A 16,088-nucleotide genomic window follows, 5' to 3' on the forward strand; every position below is an offset into this window, starting at 1 on the left:
GGCAGTTCAACACACAACTGTTCCAGCCCTCTCTGAAGCCCCTACTTTTTGTCTCTGAAAGGAGGAGGCTGCAGTATTCAGTGGCATCTGTGTGCTAAAAAGGAACTTGCCTGAGACGATCTTAAGGTAGGTCTACTTTGAGAATCTGGCCTCAAAGGAAAATATGACTAAAAATTTCTGAAGATAGGTATTTACTTTAAAAGAATAGCCTGGCCATCCAAATTTTCTTCTCAGTACCATTTGTTACCAAACAGGCTTATGATTTCAAATCTAGGGTCTTTTCTTGAATGAACTCTAAACAAGCTGTTTCACTCTTTTGCTGGGCAGCTAAAGGCATTGTACTTTTTTAGCATCTCTCACCCCTAAAATCTCACTCATGTAACAGTTTCATGCAAGTCTTGAGGCTATGCAGTCTTATCCTGGATCTTCATTGCCCAGAGATAGAGAAAAAAAATACACTGAGGATTGCTAGTTTCTGTGGGATTATCATACATCATTTCTACTTATATTTCTACTGCTCATGCTAGTCACAGACTTTGGAGCTAGACTACCTAGGTTCAAATCCTGGTTTTACTACTACCTGGCTATGTGTTCTTAGGCAAGTGACTTACCCTCTTTGTGCCTCTGAGTCCTAAACTGAAAATGTGATAACAATCAATAGCAGTGACCTCATAAGGTTGTTGTGAAGACTAAATTAATCAATCCTCACATTGTACTTAATTCTTAGTACATAGTAAATACCAAGTAAATTGAACTGTCATTATTATTATAATTGGTAGATATGTGGGGAAATAATCCCCCTAAAACATGGATGTGCAGAGAAGGAAGAAAGAATGAGATAAAAACTAAATGAGGGAAACGAAAGTCAATGACCTGTGTCAGGATTTGAGAGACTGGAAATATTTTGGAAGAAATGAAGACCCTCAGAAAAATCACACAAAAAGAATAAAAGTAGGGGTCTGGTGACCTGAATTGTGTGGATATGCAGAATCCATAAAGTATACTCTGGGGGTCAGGAAAGTTAAGTAATGAGTATGTGTGGCCACAGTTGTAGAGTTCTGAGGGAAAACAAACCTATCTGTAAAATCACTTTCAATAAGCCTCAAAATGCATCTCTCAGTAAAGTTAGAAAACAAAAAAATCCCACAAAAATACATACTTCCATCGTGCACAACAAGAATGAATTCAAATGGGAAACAAACACATCTTTACACATGCTATTCAAAAATTTATTGGGACAACAAAACTTCCCTGTAACTAGCCAAGTACATACTCCACTTACTTACCTGCTAGTCCAATAGCTTGAAAAATTGGCTTTTAATCTTGCCTTGCCCAAGGACAATGTTCTCATTCTGAAAGGAGTTTTCAGCCTCAATTGATAAATGCCTCTGCTTATGTTTGTATATTTTTATCTTAGAGAATACTGATGAATTTTTGGCAGACAGGGGACTACTAATGAGACACATGGGCTCACAATCTTCTTATCAGTCTTTTAAATTAGCAGTCAGATGTCACAGAACATAGCACACCTTTCACGAGTACATATTTGTATTGATGGAATTATTCTGTTCAGATTATTTCTGGAATTTCCCAATATAAAGTGGAATTTGGTTTGAGATAATACTGGAGATTTTATGTGGACTTGTAAAAGGAACTTCTCAGCTTTACTTTCTGTCTTCTGGAACACTTTCAAAAAATTGTTTGGGTGGCCTTAGGCAGGGTCTTTTAGAAGGCAGTTTCTGTGTGTGTGGATGGTGGCCTATTCAAAGAGAAGTGCCAAAGGAGAGTTATCAAAATTGTCATTATATTTGATGTTGATATTTGTTTTATTTGCTTTGCAGTAAAAAAGTAATATAACTATGTCAGTTCCAACACAATTAGAGAACTTTTAAAAAGTGATGCACTGATTGGCACTTGAAGGTGATGTGTGATGGAATGAAACAGAAGTTCAGCTTGTGTAACAGGTATCTTCATCTTCCAAAACCATGTTCCCAGTTGAGTAGCCCTGCCTTCCCCTCCCCACTGCCCTCTGCATATTAGTTATTTGGCAAGCATTGAATATTCTCCTGCTATTCTTTTGGTACTGAGGATAGAAAACTAATATGATATGCATGGTTGTTATCCTGAGGAAAAGTTTTCACAAAATGATTGGAGCCATTGAACAAAAAAGCAGTTTTTAGATGTCATTTCCTCTCAGAAGGAGCAACAGAAGTAGAGTTCCAGTGCTATGGGCTGAATTGCGTCCTCACAAATTTGTATGCTGAAGCCCCAATCTCCAGTACTTCAAACTGTGATGGTATTTGGAGATATAAGGCCTTTTAAGATGTGATTAAACTAAAATGAGGCCATTTCTAATCCAATTTGACTGGTATCCTTCTAAGAAAATGAAATTTAGTCACACAAGGGAACAGAAGGATGCACAGGCCCATAGGGATCAGCATCTGAAAACACAGGGAGAAGGAGACCATCCACAAGACAGGGAGAGAGGTCTTCCAGAGAAACTGTTCCCCACTGGGTCCTTGGACTCTTTAATCAAGAAATTGATAAGAGGCCAGATAAGAAATTCACACAAGACTTGACTGGGGGCTGCAGCACAAAGGCGCAAAAACAAGCGACAGGTGCCCTGCTCACTCCCAGAGGAGGGGCGAGCTGGCTCTTTGCCTGTGGTAACAACAGGAGGGGTCTGCAGGTTGGGCAGGAAGAGTAGCTTAGGTGGTCTGCCCACTCCCTGGTGGTGCTGTGTGCAGGGACCATGGGCAGTACCTGCTTTCACTCCCAGCCTCTCAGGAATAGCAGTTGGTTCGTGGCCATTTCATTGTGTATGTAATTGCCCACTACACATATGTGCAGTTCTTTATAGTTTCTTTGTATGCTGTTGCTCCAGGAGACGTCTGTCCAGGTGTAAACACTCTGGTAAAGGGTCCCAAATCCCAGCTTATCTCAAAACTAACCCTGCTAATACCTTGATCTTGGACTTCCAGCCCTGGAACTGTGAGATTCTATTGTGACATTTTGTTATGGCAGCCCAGCAAATGAATGCACCCACTTTGCTAAATGGGCTACTCAAGATGACCTACTCACCACCAAATTTTTGTACTAGACCCTTTCAAAATAAAATTGCACTAGACAAAGTTAAATAGGAAAGAAAAGCTTTATTCAAGACTATTGATATAAGTGTCAGGTAGTTAGAATAGGAAAAAGGAGTCCAGAATGGTGGTTTCTAAAAGACAAAGAAGGGAAACCCCATTAAAATAGAACAAAGGAAGGTCCAAGCCTCGAGTGAGGACCTCCAGTAAAACAAACAGCCCTCCTGGCTAGCCCAATTTATATAGGGCTGGCTCAGGGGGAGGTGAAAAAAAAAAAACATAAAAAGAGTAGCCACAGGAGCTGCTTGTATATTTTTGAGATTAATTCTTTGTCAGTTGTTTCATTTGCTATTATTTTCTCCCATTCTGAAGGCTGTCTTTTCACCAGCTCAATTCCAGAAAAATAAATGACCCAATCAAAAAATGGGCCAAAGAACTAAACAGACATCTCTCCAAAGAAGACATACAGATGGCTAACAAACACATGAAAAGATGCTCAACATCACTCATTATCAGAGAAATGCAAATTGAAACCACAATGAGGTACCATCTCATGCCAGTCAGAATGGCTGCTATCAAAAAGTCTACAAACAATGAATGCTGGAGAGGGTGCGGAGAAAAGGGAACTCTCTTACACTGTTGGTGGGAATGCAAACTAGTACAGCCACTAGGGAGAACAGTGTGTAGATTCCTTAAAAAACTGGAAATAGAACTGCCTTATGACCCAGCAATCCCACTGCTGGGCATACACACGGAGGAAACCAGAATTGAAAGAGACACGTGTACCTCAATTTCATCGCAGCACTATTTACAATAGCCAGGACATGGAAGCAACCTAGATGTCCATCAGCAGATGAATGGATAAGAAAGCTGTGGTACATATACACAATGGAATATTACTCAGCCATTAAAAAGAATGCATTTGAATCAGTTCTAATGAGGTGGATGAAACTGGACCTTATTATACAGAGTGAAGTAAGTCAGAAAAAAAAACACCAAAACAGTATATTAATGCATATATATGGAGTTTAGAAAGATGGTAACGATGACCCTATATGCAAGACAGCAAAAGAGACACAGATGTAAAGAACAGTCTTTTGGACTCTGTGGGAGAAGGCGAGGGTGGGATGATTTGCGAGAACAGCGTTGAAACATGTATATTACCATATATGAAATAGATCGCCAGTCCAGGTTCGATGCATGAGGCAGGGTGCTCAGGGCTGGTGCACTGAGATGACCCTGAGGGGTGGGATGGGGAGGCAGGTGGAAGGAGGGGTTTAGGATGGGGAACACATGTACATGAACCATGGCTGATTCATGTCAATGTATGGCAAAAACCACTGCAATATTGTAAAGTAATTAGACTCCAATTAAAATAAATTCATTTTTTTAAAAAAAGAAGAGCCAAAATTGACACAGGGGCTTCTCTTCTCTTAGAGTCTTTTGGATCAGCCTGCCTTCATGCCTCTCAGATGTATTTTCCTTTGCTTGCCAAATAAAACTGTGCTGTAACATGGAGCTGTACCACTGGTCTGTCTGTCGCTTTTGTGGCGAGACAGAACCAAGGAAATTACAAACACCCCTGACACAAGGAAGAGAGACTGAACTCAACTCCCTCAAAAAAAGGCAGAAGAATTTTTAAGCCCTGGTTGAGTGAATGGAAAATTACTGTAGGACTAGGAAGGTTTATCAGTGGGATCAGCACAATAGGTTATTCTTGAGTTTGCAAATGTCTCTGTTATTAGGCCATCTGTGTTTACTAGTTGGTCTCCACTGAAGTTAGGTTCCTATCCTGCCTCAGAACTGGGAGCTGGGGTACTGTTTCTGTCAGTATTTATTAACACTTTTCAAAGAGATTATTTCCTGATCCTTGAGAAAGACATTCCTGGGTTTAAACCTGGCAAGAGGTTGGGGGAAGGCTTTCATATATTTCAAAGGGCACAGAAAGAATTTATAATTGGAAGTTTCTAAAGTAAATGCTCTAAGGAAAAGAAGGTCAGGGGGCTATGGTAGGAAGAAATCTATCTAAAGTTTAGCTGCTCTGAGGGGAACATTACAGCCATCTCAGCCAACCCATTTGTAATGGAACAGGCTGACCTTTAGTCCCAGAAAGGCATTAGGTTCCCAGCCATTGATTTGCCTCTGAGTTCTTGCAAATTGGTGTCCCTGGATGCTGTTGTAATGGGACAGGATGTATCCCATAGTCTTGAACTAAAGAAATACCAGTCATTTCACAGAGGCCAAGCAAGCGAAATCAAAAGGCATGAAAATAACCCTTTACTATTGCCATTCTGGGCTTCTGCTAATGATGCCTTAGGCTGGATTTGATTAAATCTGCATCCCATTTCCCACCTCAAATCACTCAGAGCCCAGCAATTACCCAGCAAGTGCTTTCCAAACAGCAAATGTAGGATTCATTTCCTTTTAACTTCTCCATCTGTTTCTTTGTTTTAAAATAACGCTGCTTTAAAATTGGTGCCACCAAGGAAAACAGGTAATGCTCTGTTTTCATTTTGTTTCCTCTGCCAGGAGGTCCTTAGGCATTGAAAGAAAATCCCTCTGCCTTGCAGCCCCAGAAAAGTGCATAGTGGTGTGGCAGCATCTATGAATACATGGGAAATTACCATGTAACTGCCTCCTACAAAACTCCCGTGGGATGCAAGCACCGGAAATGCACGTAATGATGGTTGTAGTTACAGACTCGAGTCACAGCCCGTTGCTAGCATACAAATAAGCTGTCCTGTGGTGCTTAGCAGTTGGACACCTTAAGAAAGAAAAGTTTGGGGTTTTAAGTGAAATCTCAGTGTTTCTTGCTGAACCCTGGGGGTTTTTCACAATCCGAAGAAGCTATACAGACAGATTCCTCTTTTCTTAGGGTAAAAAAACAAGTGAATTAAATTGGATGATTTATCTTTCGTGGATCTGTCTTTTCTGGAACTATAAAGCCAAAAGGTTGAACACTGTGATCCTGGCCTCTCCATTTAGAGGGAAGAACAACATAGTGTAAAAGACACATTAGACTTCCAGATATATGCCGTTCTCATCTATAAATATCTTCATTGTAATTGTTGGTTTCCTATTAGGATAAAGGCATTCAAAGTTTGCTTTGAATAGCTCGGACTGGCTTTCTGCCTTTTGGGTTGCTACAACTTTGCTATTTCCAAGTATGTTGTAACCAGAGAAGAGAAATAAAAGAGTGAAAGTGAGATTAGGCCTTTGGTAACAGCTCACCCCCAAGTGTTGGTCACACACCAAAGACACCAGTGTGTGGGGGCAGGGAGCGGGTATACTCTCCTCTTTCATGCCCCACCCCAATCCTTACCAGGTGACTTACCTTTTTTTTTTTCCTTTTCCCTGCCCAAGTCAACCGCTACCTCCAAACTAGATGACCCTTAATTCTTTTACCTTTTCATGTGTTTTTCACATTAAATGATTTTGGAGATGCAGGACTAAATGATTTGAAGTAAACATAGCCTTTCACTAACATGACTGAATCAGAGCATGATCTAATCATGATTAGATACTAATACATTGCCTCATATGTAGATGGTGGTGGTGTTCCTGCACAGACTTGTAGATCTAAAAGTATAAATTCAATGACAAGAATATTCATTCCACAAATATTCATTGGCCCCTCTGATACAGTAGGTGCTGGGGATACAGCTGTGAAAAGAGAGTGGGCCCCTCCCTCACAAGGCTTCCAGTTGTTCTAGTAAAACAAATAATAATAATTAGAAGGAAAGGTAATAAAGCTCTTATATTTCCTGGTGGTAGCCCCAAACCCAGTCTTGGCTGAGTGTAGTTAATAACAATTGAAGGACCTGGACAAGACAATCCAGATGTGGCAGCATGACCTTTAATTTGAAAACTGAACAGAATTTAGTCAGATAAAGCAATGTGTGAAAGAGATCCCAATAAAGGGAATAGGGAGAAAAGATCTAGATGTTTGAGGCAAGAGAACATTCCAGAGAGAAAAAGAAATTGGAACATTCAAAGATTTTATAAATCAGAAACTAGCTGGATAAAGCAAAAGTGGAATGCTCAGGTTATGCTCTGCAGTCCAGAGCTGGCCTCTAGACGGTCTATCCTTTGTCCCAGATTAGCTTGCTCACACACAGGGCCACTGTGAGACCTCACCACACCTTCATAAAAACTAGAAGAATGTGTCTCCCACCTAAGTCACTCAGCACCTGCGTGCAAGTCTTGACCAAGAGAATTGAGACTGGTTTTCATCCCCAACTTGTACTTCCTATGGTCCCTCTAACCTTGAACCTGAACGTTGTTAGGTCCTTGCACATGGAGACACACAGCTTGCCTTTTGTTTTGACTTTATCTATTATATGTCCTGAAATTCCACCAATTAGGTGTTAATTTGGTAGAATAATGGTCCTCTTAAAGAACTTTTAGGTGATTAAAATGTAGATAAACAAATTACTTTACACAAATTAATTTGATCATCTTGCTTCTCCCTAGTTGGGACTAGTGGCACTGACGGAACAAGAGTTTGAACTGAAGATGAAGGAAAGGTGAATTATTCTAAAGCATGATGGCTTTAGTGGGAGGAATGGCAATTTAGTAGAATTATATAGAGTATTTTATTAAAAGGTAGTATGAGTATGAGGCCTGGGAAATGAAAGACTAAGCAATCTTTGAGGAGAGTGAATGGAAAATGTGAAAGGGCCAAAAACAGACTTCACTTGTTCTAAAACGTGTCCTGAGATGACCCTGTCTCCAAGGGGTCGTGGTATTTTCTCTCCAGAATGCAGCCCTCAGACTCCTACTATTAATCCTATAGCTCAGGGACTTTGTAGGTTGTATTGATTTTTTTTTTTTTTAACTTCTGGCTGACCTGGAGACCTAATCACCATGGCTAATATTGTTTCAATGGATAGACATTGGAATTCCAAACCACCTTATAAGCCTGTATGTCAACTTGGAATTACCTTAAACAGAAATTAAGGCATATTCTTCTCTTAAAAGTGACTTCTGAGTGGTATGATTTAGCATTACATTTCAGTAGATCAAACAAAAACAAAGAAGCAAAGACACAAGAAGAAAAAGTTGTCTGGAATTACAGCTTGTGTAAGGCAGATTGCCTGGCAACCAAATAAACTCAATTCTGTAAATTTAAGTATGTACTAATTAATGTTAGGAGATCACAGGGACAAACACAGAGTCATTTACTTCCTACACACAATTTCATTTCACCAGTATTACTGGAAGATTTAGTTGAAATTTACATTTTGATTTTTAAAAAAGCCATTTGTGCTCTGGGTTCCCAGTGAAATTTAAGTTGATGCAACTTCAATGGGAGTCACATCAAGAAGTAGACACTGCTAGATGCTGAATGTGTATCACCTCCTTTAATCATTATAATAACTATTTATCATTCTTTATTAATCAAATATGGAAACTGAAGCACAAATCTAAGGTCACTCAGCTAGTAGGGGGTGGATATGAATTCTGTTTTACATAGTTCCATAAACCTTATTTTTTCTAACATACCATTTTGCTTTATTTCTTTTTTTCTCAATAATTCCTAAATGCTTACATATACCAAATGTACTGTGTCCCCACTTATTCTTCATAACACAAGTCTGGAACATATAGCTATTTATATTTTATAAATTAAGAAACTGAGATTCAGTAATGTTATGTACATTGGGTATGTGGCAGGTCGTAACAGAAGTGTAAAGCTAAATTTTAAAAATCAGCTTCAGTTCTTCTACTCCCCAAGAGCTGCCTTTTTCAAGATGTTCTATCCTGAACTCATTAAAACACAATTATGCCACTTAAAACTGGTGCTCTGATTCTTTCCAAACTTACCTGCCTTTGGCCTCCCCCTCAAAAGCATGTTCTCTCTACCAGGGGATCCTCCCAACAGAGATCGAACCTGGGTCTCCTGCATTGCAGGCAGATTCTTTACAATCTGAGCCACCAGAGAAGTGGGCAACAGTAGAAAAATAATCTCATATATTAATCCAAGCTATATTGATGGCTGATTAGTGAGTCCTTTTATTACAGCTGATCCTTGCAGGTTTCCTAGGACACAGCAGAAGACAGAGAGTTCCAAGCCACTAGAATGACCCTCTCTTGTTGGGATATTAGATCCTGAAGCAGAGTTGGTGAGGGCAGACACACATTTGAGCAGACTACCTTCACTATACTCCTAAAATCACATGATAGATAAGTAAACGAACCTAGGACATATATGGATATTATGACAGAAGACTCTTGTGGTGTTTGCTTACATTAATAAATATATCACTTAAAACAGCACAACAGAGCAAGGTCTCATGAACCTACAACAGATCTGGAACATTCTTTGGTTCTAAATTTCCTCTCTTTATAAAAGGATGGAAACTGTCTTTCTCTAGTCAGGAAGATCTCATACACAGGTGATAATCTGAAAGAACAGTTACAAAAATGAGGTTAAGCAGGATGGCAGTCTTGAATTATAGTATTTTTTCTATTTCACGTATTTGAAAACCTAACACTAAACTGTATAAAGAAGGTATAGTGATTTCCCATTAAATTAAAAGGCTGTAGACAGCATAAAAAATAGAAAGAAAAGCAGCAAACAAAAAACCCCCCAAAATCCATTCTGTTTTTCTTTGGGAGAAGCAATACCTACTTAGTTTCTTAGACTGCCTCTCTAATAAAGTTAATAATATTTTCTTCTTGTCTACTAGTTTAATAAAATATTGGGCTACAAGTCTGGGGATGAAGAAGTGATACGCCTTAAAACTTAATTGAATTGTGGCTTCAAACTTTGTCCTTAAGTTTCTTCTCCTCTAGGCCTTCCATCTCTGCTCTGCTACATGTGAACTTTCTTTGCGGGTTTACCACATGGCTTGGCTAAGATGATGACTGGAAGCTTCAGGCTGATAGCCTACCAGCTTAGAAAACACCAGTTAGAGAAGAGTGCTACTTTCCCTCAAGCCAAATTCCTCAGATTTACAGTGATTTGCTAGTTTTTTATCATATGCCTGTCCCTGAACCTAATAGCAAGTTGAGTCCCTGATGGCCAAAGCTGGCTCATTTTGGACTTCAGCTGCGAAGAGTAGTATCAACCTGGGCAGAATCCTAGGGACTGAAAAAGGGAGAAAGTGGTCCCCCAAAGAAATGGTGGACAGTTCAAAAGACAAAATAAACTACCACAGGTGTTATTTCAAAATAGTGGGTAGGTTAATTCATTGAAAAATTCTTTTTTTTTTTTAATTTTATTTTATTTTTAAACTTTACATAACTGTATTAGTTTTGCCAAATATCAAAATGAATCTGCCACATGTATACATGTGTTCCCCATCCTGAACCCTTTTTACTACAAAGGAAAAATAAAACATAAAATGTATTAGAAAATGTTTTTAAAAATTATGTATCAAAGACATAGCTGTTGATTCAGATATGATTAAGGTGCCTTTGATAGTGTGCAAAGAATTATAGGTAGACCAATAAAAACAAAGAACACCTTTTTCTTTGAAGTGCATTTAATGTGTCAGATTGTGTTATACCCAAGGTTGGTAGGAGGGAGTGTTGACTAACAACCTTTGATTAACAATGCAATGACAGCATAGTCATGAGTAGGAAGAACTGAGCAAAGTTCTCAGGTTTGTGTGACCCTGCGGTTCTTACTTTAGAGTCCATAATACCAGAAGAGAAGCATGTGTCCAGAGAGAATTTTAAATGGAAATAAAGGAGATTCTGCATATGAAACTCATACAACAGGATGAATCAGTTCCAAGACCTAGAATGTGCCCCCTCTTCACTCCTAACCAGCTAGCTCTTTTTCAACTCTAACCGGTGCTGACCACCTATCCTGAAAGAGCAGGGGGCTAGAGGATCGGCTGGCCCAGCTGATGCACTGGCAGGTAATGCTTTCAGCTGTGGAGCAGAAAGAAAATGGGGACTGCAGGTGAATTGTAGACAACAACAAACTTACTCACGAGGAACACTCAGAAGACAAGTAGAGTGTCTTACAACCAGCTCCTAAGCAGCGGCTCACCGACAAAGGGCAGACGAGAGACGGGATTCGGGGAGAAAATCCTGAAGAGAGCTCTGAGCTCATGGAGCCTGGAGAGAAATCCTTTCCTTGAGATCCTATCACCTGTGCTCACCAGCTTTGAAGAACCAAGCTGACTGTTTTCTCCCTGAAGCTCTCCCAGCCCATCGGCCCCACGGAGACAGCAGGGTCCTTGGCTGTGGTTTCACCCACGCTGTCGGAGGTCAGGAAAGAAAGATCCTCAAAGCAAAATTAAAGCAAAGCAAAATTAAAGGTGTTGTAGTAACCATGAGAAAAAAGAACACCTATATATGCATCAGATCAGATCAGATCAGATCAGTCGCTCAGTCGTGTCCGACTCTTTGCGACCCCATGAATCGCAGCATGCCAGGCCTCCCCGTCCATCACCAACTTCTGGAATTCACTCAGACTCATGTCCATCGAGTCAGTGATGCCATCCAGCCATCTCATCCTCTGGGGTCCCCTTCTCCTCCTGCCCCCAATCCCTCCCAGCATCAGAGTCTTTTCCTATGAGTCAACTCTTCACATGAGGTGGCCAAAGTACTGGAGTTTCAGCTTTAGCATCATTCCTTCCAAAGAAATCCCAGGGCTGATCTCCTTTAGGATGGACTGGTTGGATCTCCTTGCAGTCCAAGGGACTCTCAAGAGTCTTCTCCAACACCACAGCTCAAAAGCATCAATTCTTCGGCACTCAGCCTCCTTCACAGTTCAACTCTCACATTCATACATGACCACAGGAAAAACCATAGCCTTGACTAGATGAACCTTTGTTGGCAAAGTAATGTCTCTGCTTTTGAATATGCTATCTAGGTTGGTCATAACTTTCCTTCCAAGGAGTAGGCGTCTTTTAATTTCATGGCTGCAGTCACCATCTGCAGTGATTTTGGAGCCCAGAAAAATAAAGTCTGACACTGTTTCCACTGTTTCCCCATCCATTTCCCATGAAGTGGTGGGACCAGATGCCATGATCTTCGTTTTCTGAATGTTGAGCTTTAAGCCAACTTTTTCACTCTCCACTTTCACCTTCATCAAGAGGCTTTTGAGATCCTTTTCACTTTCTGCCATAAGGGTGGTGTCATCTGCATATCTGAGGTTATTCATATTTCTCTCAGCAATCTTGATTCCAGCTTGTGTTTCTTCCAGTCCAGCGTTTCTCATGATGTACTCTGCATATAAGTTAAATAAACAGGGTGACAATATACAGCCTTGATGAACTCCTTTTCCTATTTGGAACCAGTCTGTTGTTCCATGTCCAGTTCTAACTCTTGCTTCCTGACCTGCATACAAATTTCTCAAGAGGCAGATCAGGTGGTCTGGTATTCCCATCTCTTTCAGAATTTTCCACAGTTTATTGTGATCCACATGGTCAAAGGCTTTGGCATAGTCAAAAAAGCAGAAATAGATGTTTTTCTGGAACTCTCTTGCTTTTTCTATGATCCAGTGGATGTTGGCAATTTGATCTCTGGTTTCTCTGCCTTTTCTAAAACCAGCTTGAACATCAGGAAGTTCATGGTTCACATATTGCTGAAGCCTGGCTTGGAGAATTTTTAGCATCACTTTACTAGCGTGTGAGATGAGTGCAATTATGCGGTAGTTTGAGCATTCTTTGGCATTGCCTTTCTTTGAGATTAGAATGAAAACTGACCTTTTCCAGTCCTGTGGCCACTGCTGAAAACCCAAAAAAACATAGGTCTCAGACTGTTTTGTTAGCTGCAGGCATAAAATGGATTGCATTTTGAAAGAGTGAGTAACAGTTCTCAACTTTTAGGTATAGCTGAATACTTTTTAAATTCTATATAATGTAGTGGATTGTGGTGCAGGATGGAACTTCTGTCATTGCACTTTTGAATGTACAGTTATTTCCCAGAAGCTTACAGAAAAATCCTCAAGTGCCATCAAGAGGTCTTTGCTTTGTTTCCTAAGGCCATCTCTCCATCTGGGGGGACACCACCTCTAAATCAATATTACTACCCAATTGAGAAGAATATAAATAAGTCCTCCCACCAGGAACAAGTTAGAAAAGAAGCCAAGACTAGAAAACTGAGATACTTAGTCCAAGGGATCTCAGTCAGATAAAGGGGAGGAGGATGTATAACACTTAAGGGATAAACAGCATCAATAGCTTGGTTTTTAAGAGAGAAAATTGGTAAATAACTAGGCTTTTTACTAAGTGCAACAAATCCTGCTAGTAATAGACTCTGATTTGTAAGGTACTCAAAGAGAGACTTTGGAGAAGGCAATGGCACCCCACTCCAATACTCTTGCCCGGAAAATCCCATGGATGGAGGAGCCTGGTAGGTTGCAGTCCACGGGTTTGCTAAGTGTCGGACATGACCGAGCGACTTCACTTTCACTTTTCACTTTCATGCATTGGAGAAGGAAATGGCAACCCACTCCAGTGTTCTTGCCTGGAGAATCCCAGGGACGGCGGAGCCTGGTGGGCTGCCATCTATGGGGTCGCACAGAGTCGGACACAACTGACGTGACTTAACAGCAGCAGCAGCAAAGAGAGACTTAACAAGCTTTTTTCTAAAACACAGACAAGAGATGCTCAGAGATGATAACCAAGTATAAGGGCAGCATCAACAGTGGAAAATGGTGCCCATGGAGAGAGCGCAACAAATTAAGCCTCAAAGGATTTTCAGATAGCGGGAGGATGAACCTAGCTCTCTAAACAGCTGAACATTCAGAACCATCTTGGGAAAAATGACCAGTGAATAAATTAATCAAAATATGTATTTTTAAAGGTCTCTGCAATTAAATGTGTATTTTTAATTGAACTATAAACCAAAATTCCATGAGCAACCTATTTGATTTATTTTCCTTCTGTTATTTTTTAATGAACTCTTTCCTTAAAAGTTACAAATTAAGAACCATAAGTACATATTCTCTGAGGCATAAATACCTGACTCAAACAGAACCTGAAGATGGATGGACCTTTGTCTTTGCCTGGTTGCTATCTGGTCCACAGGGAGGAAGAACCCTTAGCTCCCATTTAGCTCATTTACTCTTACTTGCTATATATAGACAGAGCAAAAGGGGAACAATAGAATTATTCTGGGATAATTAATAATCATCATCATCAATAATTAAGTTGGATTTGTCAGACTACATAGATGTAAGCCTACCGAGACTAAGTTTTGTACTTAGTTGAAAACCCATCCTAAGAAATCAGGAAATGGATAACTCTGAAACTCTATCACTGTCTACAGCTATCAGTCCTAAAGTAATAAAATCCTTTTGCAAATAGGTTTTCTCTCCCTTGCCAAAGTCAGATAGTAAGAGGGCAAAGAAAAGAGTAAGCAAATCAAGGGTCCAAGTATGGGGGGAAAGGTGTCACTGTCGTAGTAACGTCTGAGACCCTGCAGTGCAGATCTGGCCAGCCCTTTGTCAGTCGAGAGAAACCTGAGGTTCTCACTGTTTAGCTGATGTGAAAGGTGAGCAAGCAGATGAGAGTGGAGATGTCCTGTTTGACAAGATAGATGAGTCAAGATGTTTCATGCTTTGTGCACTTCTGCTCCCAAAGCAGCATTGGAAACTCAGTCACTCTACATTTCTCCATTTACAAAAAAAAAAAAATAATATATAGTATTTACCTCCCCTTCTACCTCACCGCTGAGTTTTCCAAATTTAGCTCAGCAGTGAGGTAGAAGGGGAGGTAAATACTATTTTTTTTTTTTTTTTTTTGCCAACAAGGGTCCATTTAGTCAAGGCTATGGTTTTTCCAGTGGTCATGTATGGATGTGAGAGTTGGACTGTGAAGAAAGCTGAGCGCCGAAGAATTGATGCTTTTGAGCTGTGGTGTTGGAGAAGACTCTTGTGAGTCCCTTGGACTGCAAGGAGATCCAACCAGTCCATCCTAAAGGAGATCAGTCCTGGGTGTTCATTGGAAGGACTGATGCTGAAGCTGAAACTCCAATACTTTGGCCACCTCATGTGAAGAATTGACTCATTGGAAAAGACTCTGATGCTGGGAGGGATTGGGGGCAGGAGGAGAAGGGGACAACAGATGATGAGATGGCTGGATGGCATCACCAACTCGATGCACATGAGTTTGGGTGAACTCTGGGAGTTGGTGATGGACAGGGAGGCCTGGCGTGCTGAGATTCATGGGGTCGCAAAGAGTCGGACATGACTGAGAACTGAACTATCTCAAAGATGTCTTCTGAGAAATAACCAACAAATCTCCCACCATGCCCTTCTTGATTGATGTGATAAAAGCACTAGTAAGACTAAAACTAACTTCTTTTGAAAAATGTTTCTCTGTGCTATTGAAAAATATAGTTACAGCTAGTCCTAAATTTAACTTAATTATTAAAGTATAAGCAAGTTCCAAGTTCTAAATATTTGAATAGAGTTTAGCAACTTTAAATATTAAAATTTGACATTTAATTTGCAGTTCTACATGGTAAAGCATTTCATAATATCCTTGTGCCTTTTATTAATGTGACTTATAGAAACAAACTGTAAGTAGCATATTGAAACTTATTTATTGGTTTAGGATAATAGCATTGCTCAATCATGCACAACATATTCTTATTCTGCTGCTGCTGCTAAGTCACTTCAGTCTTGTCCAACTCTGTGCGACCCCATAGACAGCTAGACCTAGTCAAGAATGAACAGTGACTACCAAGACAAATTAGGTCCTATAGTCAGCAGAAGAAGGTCATAGGGTCATAAGAAAACACACATATACACACAATTTGTCGATTTGTCTTTAAATGAAATTTCACTGCTTTTTCCCCCATCATAACTTCCATCCAAGCTATTAAAATCCTAGTTTTACATGTACATATGTATCTCATGAAGAACTTGTGAAATATTCGCTTTTAGGTGGCTGCATAAGATTTGCTATTTTTAGTTCACATATATTTTCTAAACAAAAATGATCTCATCACTCTTCAAAAATTAGAACTTTATCCACATTACTCTGAGCAAAAAGAAGATAGTTTAATTTTAACAAAATATGATTTCAAAGT

General features: G+C 40.0%; 1 long non-coding RNA gene across 1 annotated transcript in view; it reads left to right on the top strand.

The window, feature by feature from the left end:
• LOC123329450 overlaps nucleotides 1–6,053 on the top strand; it is a 44,966-nt gene extending 38,913 nt beyond the window's left edge. The window contains exon 3 of the long non-coding RNA XR_006544892.2: nucleotides 5,616–6,053. This is a non-coding gene — a long non-coding RNA (uncharacterized LOC123329450). The remainder of the gene's footprint in view (nucleotides 1–5,615) is intronic.
• The last annotated feature ends 10,035 nt before the right edge of the window (nucleotides 6,054–16,088 follow it).

Source organism: Bubalus bubalis, chromosome 15, assembly GCF_019923935.1.
Source record: "Bubalus bubalis isolate 160015118507 breed Murrah chromosome 15, NDDB_SH_1, whole genome shotgun sequence".
Lineage (NCBI taxonomy): Eukaryota > Metazoa > Chordata > Mammalia > Artiodactyla > Bovidae > Bubalus > Bubalus bubalis.